The sequence below is a fragment of the Oryzias latipes genome, chromosome 11 (genome assembly GCF_053564925.1).
Source record: "Oryzias latipes strain Hd-rR chromosome 11, Olatipes_Hd-rR_3.1".
Taxonomy (NCBI): domain Eukaryota; kingdom Metazoa; phylum Chordata; class Actinopteri; order Beloniformes; family Adrianichthyidae; genus Oryzias; species Oryzias latipes.
Genome location: NC_136247.1, coordinates 26,023,968 through 26,033,851, shown reverse-complemented (window position 1 = coordinate 26,033,851; position 9,884 = coordinate 26,023,968).

Here is a 9,884-nt window from a genome sequence, read left to right as displayed (position 1 = left end):
TCTGAGTCAGTTGATGATGCTGATCGCAATGTTAGTAATTTTAGCAATGTTAGGATAGCTAGCATAGTTAGCATAAATTAGCATTTTAGGTAATGTGTTTTTCTGAGAGAGTTGATTATGCTAATCGCTATGCTAGGACTTTTAGTCACATTAGCATAGTTAGCATAGTTAGCATTATTAGCAAATCCAGCCTTGACTAGCTTTTAATTTGTGGGCGGTGAGGGCGGTGAGGGCCGCGGTGTTGCGTAGAATTGGGCGTGGAAGGCGGGATGCGTCTGCGGGCCATACAACGCCGCTTGCGGCTTTAATTATTCTTCTTCTTTCTTTCTTCCACTTTGAGCCAAAATTTGACCCCCGCCACATACCCGAAAACTCACCAAAATTGGCACACACCTAGGATAAATTGAAAATGAATTTTCGGCAAAGAAAACGTCACCCCCCCCACGATGATGACATCACGGCGAGCAATCCCGTCAAAAAAATGAATGGGCCGAAAATCGCTTATGGGGCCAAAAAAAAATATTTCAAAATACAGTTACGAAACCAAAACAGGCGTGTTGGAGATATCCCAAAGAAGTTATGAAATTATTATGGGATGGCCACACGACCTGCGGCTTGGCGGCCATTTTGTGGCGAACTCAGAGAAATGGCGATTTTCGTGTTTTTTGGCAATATGGGAAAATGACACTTTTGTTTAAGCGATTGTCACGAAATTGCACACACATGCCAAGACCCTGATTCTACAATAACCAAAGAAGTTTCGTTGACCTTTGACCTTGGGAAGGGGCGGCCATGTTGAAGTTTCTTAAAAAAGCACCTTTAGTAACGTATACAAACGAAAACTCGTCCTAGGGATTTTTATCGATCTTTTTGAAACTTCTCGGGCATCAATGGCAAGCTACTGTGGACAAAATGTTGGAATTAGAAGTTGTAGAATTTGAAACGCGTGCGCGTGGCGAATTCGCAACCGTCGCCATTTTAGCTAGCTCGCACATATTTTATCGGAATAGCCTGAAACTGAAATATGCGATACCCTGGCCCACACTGAACAAAACGATGTCACATACGACAAAATCGATAAAGGAATGTGGCCGTGGTAAACAAAAAACCGTCGCAAAAAAAAAAGCTGACTCGGCAAAAAAATTTTTTTTCGGATTTTATTTTTAAGAATCGGCTAACGAAACCCAGATAACTTTGTCGGGTATATCCAAAGAAAGTTTTGGAATCATTACGTGATGGCGACACGACCTACGGTTTGGCGGCCATTTTGTGCCAAAATATGCCATTTTGCATTTTTCGCGTTTTTACACGATATGGAAAAATGAACTTTTTTTCGAGCGATTTTCATGAAATTTGACGCACATGTCCTTAGCGTAAGTCTACAATCACCTCTGGAGTTTCGTCGACCTTTGACCTCGGGAAAAGGCGGCCATCTTGAATTTTCTATAAAAAACACCTTTACCACCAGATTCAAACGTAAACTTGTCGTTGGAATTTTTATCGATCGTCTCGAAACTTTTTGGGCATCAATGGCAAGCTACTGTGGAAAGAATGTTGGAATTAGAAGTTGTAGATTTTGAACGGCGTGCGTGTGGCAAGCTAGCAAAGTGGCGCACTGTTATAACTCCCATGCATTTCAATACAATACAGTGAAAATTGAATGCATGCATTCATGCCTGAAACTGAATACATTGAAAAACACTGGATATGGACATATAAGGAAAGTGGGCGTGGTTAGCATAAAACCACTGTTGCTAAGGACGACAAAAACTTTACTTTTACCGATTTGTCCGAAACTGACGTCAATCTGTTCGTCTTCTCAAGGGGACCAAAACATAAAATGGTTGCTATGGAGAAAAAATAAACAAAAAAGCCGCCATTTTGGAAAAAGTGTTTTTTTTTATCAACTTATGGCATATAGCTCTCACCAATGGAGGAATGTGTTTTTCTGAGTCAGTTGATGATGCTGATCGCTATGCTAGCACTTTTAGCTATGTTAGCATATTTAGCATAGTTAGCATAATTAGCATTTTAGGTAATGTGTTTTTCTGAGTCAGTTGATGATGCTGATCGCTATGCTAGCACTTTTAGCCACATTAGCATAGCTAGCATAGTTAGCATAATTAGCATTTTAGGTAATATGTTTTTCTGAGTCAGTTGATGATGCTGATTGCTATGCTAGAACTTTTAGCTACATTAGCATAGCTAGCATAGTTAGCATAATTAGCATTTTAGGTAATGTGTTTTTCTGAGTCAGTTGATGATGCTGATCGCTATGCTAGCACTTTACGCCACATTAGCATAGCTAGCATAGTTAGCATTATTAGCATTTTAGATAATGTGTTTTTATGAGTCAGTTAAAGATGCTGATCGCAATGCTAGCACTTTTAGCCACATTAGCATAGCTAGCATAGTTAGCATAATTAGCATTTTAGGTAAAGTGTTTTTCTGAGTCAGTTGATGATGCTGATCGCTATGCTAGCACTTTTAGCCACATTAGCATAGCTAGCATAGCTAGCATAGTTAGCATAATTAGCATATGCAGTTTTGACTAGCCTTCATCAAAAGTGTGCGGTGAGGGCGGTGAGGGCGGTGGTGCGTAGAGTTGGGCGTGGAAGGCGGGTTGCGTCTGCGGGCCATACAACGCCGCTTGCGGCTTTAATTATTACATTATTATTAATATTATTATTTCATTTTTTCTTTTTTTTGGGGGGGGGGGGGGGCTGGGGGGGCGGTGTGCTAGTCCTTAGGGAGGCCAGGGTATGAATGGTGGGGCTGGACCCCCTGCCCCTCCGTTCTGGCACCGGGACCCTTCCTTGCTGGCTGTCTCTCGGGGCTACGAGGCTCTGGCCTCCAACTGCAGCTGGCTTGCCGTTTCTGGCTGCCTGGCCGCTCTGGGAGGGGGGGGCGCTTACCGCGGCCGGCTGGGGGGCCGGTCGCTCGGGGGAGCCTTCTCCCCCGGTTGTGCCCATCCGCCTGCTCCTCCCCGCTCTCACCCAAACAAATATTGCACACAGGCACATAGGGCTCCGGGATCTGGATGGGAGGGGTATGCTGGCGGGGCTCACTGGGGATGCCCCTCTCTGGGTTCTCGTTGGCATCCGCCCTCCTCCCCGCTTTTTACTTGCATATTAGACACTCTGATTCATCTAGGGCCTTGTGGAGAGGGTCTGGTGGAGGGGGGCACGGTGAAACATCCGTGCTCACCTTTCGCTGGCCCCCCCCACAATTTTAACTTCCTCTGTAGACACACACACTGCATGCTAGCAGCACACACGCAGCAAATACACACCACTCACAGAGGGACCCCGGAGTGGGGGGCTTTGCGGGGCTCTCTGTGCCTGGCTGGTGGGGTGGGTGGTCCTCTCCTCCTCCCCTCCCGGGCTGCCTGGGTCCGGGTGCTGGGGGGGCTTCTGGCCTGGGGGGCTCTCCTCCCCTCTCCTGGTTTGGCTGGGTAGGATCTGGTTCCCCTTATGAACACACGGTTCACGTCGGCAGCATGCATGTATCTCCACCCCCACGTGCACGTGCACGTGCACACTGCCACACTGCTCCCTGTCTGCTTCATCCCTCCTCCTTACCCACAGTGTATTGATGGAGAGATTTTTTTCTTCCACTCATCTTAGTGTCAGATTTTCACCTTTGATGTAACATTCGTCTTTCCAGCAGATCTGGTATAATTGTTACAGCTTAAATTAATAACTTAGTCAAATCAGTGCTTGTATCCCCCACCTTTTCACCTTTCTTCCTTTTACTCTCTTCCACCCTCCCCTCACATTCTTCCCCTCTCCCTCCCCACACACACTAAATGTAACAAATAAATAAAAAATAATACGACAAAAAGGGGTTTATACAAATCTACACTCTAGTTTCTCGAAGCTATATAACCTCTTTTTGTGATAGTAAAACCTGTCCAACACAAAAAGCCTTCAGCTCTAATCTGTTTGCTCAGTTGTTGGACAGAACATGTTTAAATATATATATATATATATATATATATATATATATATATATATATATATATATATATATATATATATATATATATATATTTTTTTTTTTTTTTTTTTCACTTCCTGGCTGGCTTTTGATTTTGACCCAAGTGTCGTCCACATATCTGAACCAGTGGCTTGGAGTAGTACCTGGGAAAGAGTCCAGGGCTCTTCTCTCGACTTCTTCCATGCACAAATTGGCCACAATGGGTGAGATTGGAGAGCCCATTGCACAGCTGTGCCTATGCCTGTCGAAGTTTCCCCTGAATTGGAAATATGTGGAGTTGAGGCACACTTCCAGCAGTTCGCAGATGTGGTCTGGTGTCAGATTTGTTCTGTCTTGTAACTGAGAATCCTGCAGTAATCTCTTCCTCACTGAAATCACTGCCTCGGTGGTGGGAATGCAGGTGAAGAGGGAAGTTACGTCATAAGACACCATTGTCTCGTCAGAATCCAGCTGAAGATGTTTGACTTTTTTTTCAAAATCTTGTGAATTCCTAACATGATGCTCTGTGTTGCCAACTAGAGCTAAACTTTCAAACATTTGTTATCATAAGAGATTGGAATTAACCTCCCTCTCTCTCCTGAAACTTCACCCGTAAGGATTCAAATCCTGTGCAGAAACACATTTACTGTCATTCAAGTGTGTAAAACACAATGAGGTGTCCAAGAATCTTTCCCTGGTTGCTACCTGAATTTTTTGGCAACACCTGCCTACATCCTGACCTTTGATGGGGCGCCATCAGTGACCAGACTGTCATCACTTCACCAGACTGACATCACGTGAACAGACTGTCATCATGTGACCAGTTCACTCCAACATTGTACAGCACAGTAACTAGAGAGCTGACTATGTCATCAGCTGTTGTTGTGTTCAACAACTCCAAAACTCCGCTGTGACGGAATTTCTGGAGTTCAACACCTCTAATAAATATGGACAGTTGTACACATCTATGATGTCTGTGCTTTTACCAATAGCGACTGAAAATACAATTAATGACTGGATTCTTTCATTTGGCTGCCCAAGTCTCCTCAGAGATGTTGGATCTGCAATAGTAATCCTTGACGAGTCATGTTGGCAAAGGTCGACTGCTTTTTGGGGCACAAGACTTCTGCAGACTTCAGCATTTTTTGCAAGTTCACCATCTAAAAATGGTTTGGATGTTTGCACCAGTTTGTTTGCAATAAGGTGTCTGTCACTGCTCCATCACTGACGTCATAGCTGCAGTAAATGCAGACAATTATTTATCAATCCAGCTAATAGTTGATAAAACTTTTTTTTTTTTGTTAACTGCAACTAGTGAAACCTTTCTTTGTGGTGAATCTCATAGCGGTGCTGAATGCTAGATTCTCTGAGCACTGTGACCTGTTGATGACTTACTAAGCATGCAAGTTTGAATTCAGCTCTGTGAACAAATTAAACTCTGTCCATTTTTCCTGGAAAGCTCAGAACTTCCCTTCAACCTTTTTTACTTTTTGACAACATTTTGGTCATTATTGTCTCACTCCTGATCATTCCTATAGCAACGTAACAGCGGTGAGGCTCATAGGGAACCAAACTACTGCCCCCCCAGACGCAGAGCTGTTAAGTTTCGCTTTTGGCACGTGCAGAGATCAGCTGTTTCTCCTGTTTTGCTTTTCCTTTGGTCCCCCTAGTGGTGGAATTGCAAATTTTGGTTATTTCTTTAAAAAAATCATAACTCGCCACAGGAATGGACAAGAAATGTGCTTTCTTTTTTAAACATCCTTGTAATTTTTACTCTTCATGTGTGGGCTGGACTTAAGCACCTGGCGGGCCGGATACAGTCCACGGGCCATATGTTTGACACCCCTGGTCTAATGGTTGTTCGCTCCAAAATGAGTCAGCACCATTTCAGTCAGACAACTCTTGCAGTAAGAAATATTTATTTGACATTTTCCACATTCTTTAAGTTGGCATTCACATATTTTCGTTTGGCATAAGGCTCCGTTCAATTCCATGAGAAATTTCCATAACACTTTCGGGTAACAAAACCCCCCCTTTACGGAGCCCACAGGTGGAAGCCGGGGAGGAGGGTGGGGCGAAGAATGAGCGCTGAAGGTAAGAAAGAGAATGAACGACTGCGCACCTGGGCTTAAATAGGACGCTGAGCAGGTGAGTTAATTGACTGAACCGCCCTAGAGTATTTACCTGTAAAACACTGAAGCGAGTATCTGCCCGAAATACGATAAATCGTCATTTCAGTCAGACAACTCTTGCAGTAAGAAATATTTATTTGACATTTTCCACATTCTTTAAGTTGGTATTCACATATTTTCGTTTGGCATAAGGCTCCGTTCAATTCCATGAGAAATTTCCATAACACTTTCGGGTAACAAAACCCCCAACACTAAAATCATCCAGAAGAAGAAAAATGTGAATGTTTTTGATTTGATTTGATTTGAAATGGTTTATTTCAAGCAATTAAGTAGAAATAATACACAACAGCAATATAAACATCAGTTATACATTCATACAGTAACTAATCAAACTTAGGATAATTAGACATATTAATAAATATTGCTTGAAAGGGAGTGGGAGGAAGCGAACTTATATAATCCCACCCCGTTATACTGTAACCATTTTATTACATGATTTATCAATATCCGGTTCCCAGTTTTTATCAGACAGAATTAAAAATCATAAGATATCGATAAAGCACATGACAAAGATGAATTACTTAAGTATTACGTCAAAAATAACTATTTTAGAAATCAACATGGCAAATGCAGATCAGTCATCTGAACTATATGCAGATTATGTTACTTATAAAAGCCATTCATATGAATAAAACATAATACTATATCAGTAAAGCAGACACAACACTGTTTCAGGAATTTTCATAGCAAAATTTCATCAAGTATCAAAAGTTAAAAACATGTGCAAAATTATGCTACATTAGGAAGGATCTTTGAATCAATTTATCAAGTTTTGGAGAAAGTGAAGTAATATCATTAAAAGTCAATCAATTTAACAATTTTCAATAAATGATTAATCATTTGTTTTACTTTTTTAATATTTTTTCGTATTTTTATTTTATTTTATTTTATTTTTTTTATAATAAAGTAATGCTGTAGGGGAAGAGTAAAAAGGGTCCATAACTGTCGATTGTCCAAGGTTGGTATTTCTTCTTTTACTGATAACAGCTGATCTTCTGGGTTCAAAACAGTTAATAGTTCTCTTCGATGTTATGTCTGCAGACATTAGATTCAGGTCCATATCCTTCTTCAGCTGATATCAGCTGTGGTGAAAGTTGAGGTCAAGTTGTCTGCAGGTCAGAACTCTGCTGTTATTCAGGTTACGTAAAGTGATGAATCCACGTGTCATATTTCTTGAAATTATTTGGCTCTTTGGTTTATTAATCCATGTAGTTTCAGACGACCGTGATCAAACACTTTTCAAAGTCTTTCATGGTGTTCACAACCACAACCTTTGACCGGTCCTCTGGACCGAGCGGTTTGACAAATCCTGCAGCCTTTAACCCAAGTGTTCTCAATCTGCTTACGCTTCCTGAGAAGCCGTGCATGTTTTGAGATTTCAGCATTCCTTCTGGTCAGATGGTCGTTCAGATAAGCAGCCGAACCTTTCAGTTGTTTCCTTTGGGTCATCAAAGCTAGCTTGTGTTTGTGATTCACAAACCTGATGAGGATCGCTGGTTTATCCGTCTCCTTTCTCCTGGGGAGCAGGTGGCAGGTCTCGATGGTATTGAGATCCAGGGAAATCCCTTTAGATGTGAGAAATGAATGTATTTGCTGTTCCAAAGACACTGCACCGATCTCCGTATTGGCACTGCTAGCTACGCTAGCGCTAGCATTAGCAGTGCTAGCTCGAGGCTTGATTGGTACTCCAGTGAGAATGACATTATTCATCCTTACTTGCTGTTCCACATCGTCCAGTCTTTTCTCCAGAATCTCGACCTGGTTTTCTCGCTGCTCGTTTTGAGCCCGAAATCTTCGGAACTCTTCCATCATCTCCCATAGTGGTGTTAGCTTAGCCGACACTTGTTCCATAAAACTTTTCAGCGTTTCTTGAATAATGTCAAGAGTCTTTTTGAGGTCTTCGTATTCCTGGGGTTTCTTCGGGGGCATGGTCAGCTCTCTTTTTGGAAAATCAACCTTTTAAGTAATTTGAAGATAGTTGTATTCGCAGAGAGGCACGCCACGCGTCCTGCCGTGTAACCCGGAACCGGAAAAAAAAAAGTATAATCAGTGTGTAATAAAATGGGGTGTGTTTTCGGCAGCATTCCATTTTAATTTCATTTCCCAGTAGGACTGCTATGTGTGACCCGGCACCATTGACCGTTTGGGCCGCCCCCGTTCGAGTACAGCGCCACGAAGGGAACATGCTATCTAGTGGATCTGCTATGTGTGACCCGGCACCATTGACCGTAGGGTCGCTCCTGTTCGTGGAAACCACTAGAGGAACATACTATCTGAAAGAGAGAGGGAAAGAAATAAAAGGGGAGCCAACATAAATTACTCATACCTGATCTTAGAACGTAAGCTCACTTCCGCAAAACGCTGTGCAGAACTATAATTTAAACCACCAAACAACCCGTATGAGACACTAACTTAACATCTAATCCAAAGCTTCCGATGGCGTATTATGACATGCTTAACAGCCATTATTCAAACCTCTATTAAACTAAGAACAAGCTTGATGGCCATAAACTTCTTCCATTTTGGCAACTATATATTCACGCGCTTAAGTAACATCCATTATTTCGAAGCTCCCAAAGACAGTACCACGAACAAGCTTAATAGCCATAATTTTCTCCATTTGGCATACCAATTATAAGCGCTCAAGGAACATCCATTTAATTGAGGTTCCATCCAAATATTAAGAACGAGTTCAACGCCCATAATTACTATGCTTCATTGGCATACTATAAACAAATGAACTTAAGAATCAGATTCGAGCTCTGCGCATACTATGATACAACTTAGAACATCCTAAATTTTGAGGCTTCCACCTGGCTATAATTTCTTTTAACATCTATAATCAAATAATTTACATTCATTCTGCGGTTGACATTGATTAATTAATTCAGTCAGAAGTGTCATTGGAATGCAGAGGAGGTCCACCGCTCCGTCACTTTCAGTGCAGCAATAGGTACGTCGAGCAGTCATCGTTGCAGCACCAGATCAAGGAATGCATGGGTGACATCATTTCCTGGAAACGGAGAAGCTGATCGGGGCGTAGGGGTTCGCAGGCTCAGGATGCGATGCATAGATAAAAACAAAGCAGTATTAGTCTTGACAAGAATAAATAACCCAGAAACTGATCAGTTTCAAAATGATTGAGATAAATTGAATAACAGTGCTTTTAAAGAACAAATCTGAGAAAGTGAAATTTAGTAGATAGTAAAGGTAAAGACCCATTTATCGCACCCTAGAAACCACCATAATTACAAATTCCAACAGTGAAATGATAGTGAAATATATAACCTGCACGAAATCTTAACACCAATTTTTTATACAATTTTTTATATAATCAAATAATAAGAAAAATAAACTTTGACAGTTTCAGAGGGAAGCACCTTCAGGAGGCCATCGAGGAGTAGGTGATGGGAAGAGTAGCCAAGGAGATTTGTAGATGAGGAAGGTCAACATCCCACATAGCAAAGGATTACAGCTCAGCTGGATTTTATATTAGTGGTTCTCAAATTGGTGGACAACAAAGTACAGACTACTAAAATTTTAATTAGCCAAGGGCGTCTGAATACTGCAAAAGAGAACTTGAGAGCCATGAGGGATCATAGAACCAATGCGGCCGACGCAAGTCCCTGAGCCAGGGCAGGACCCACTGGGGTACACAGAGCAGGGAAAAACAGGCGGAGCAGAACCAGATGCAGAAGGTGCGGGGGCAACGAA